Below are 240 nucleotides of genomic sequence, written 5' to 3' on the forward strand. Positions count from 1 at the left end.
CACAGAGTAAGAGAGAGAGATGAACAGAAAGAATAGGAAACGGGAGAGGAAGAAGACCTGGAGAAGAATAGAAAAAAGGGAAGAAGAGGAGAAGGAAAATGAAAGGGGGAGAAATAGGAGGAATGCCCACACGAAAGAGAGGATAAGGAAGAGGAGGAAGATGATGATGTCGAAACCAGATTCACCCTTACTAGGCCTGACAACAAACAGCAGATTACACGATTATAAACAAACCTCATC

This window comes from Penaeus monodon, chromosome 23 (genome assembly GCF_015228065.2).
Source record: "Penaeus monodon isolate SGIC_2016 chromosome 23, NSTDA_Pmon_1, whole genome shotgun sequence".
Lineage (NCBI taxonomy): Eukaryota > Metazoa > Arthropoda > Malacostraca > Decapoda > Penaeidae > Penaeus > Penaeus monodon.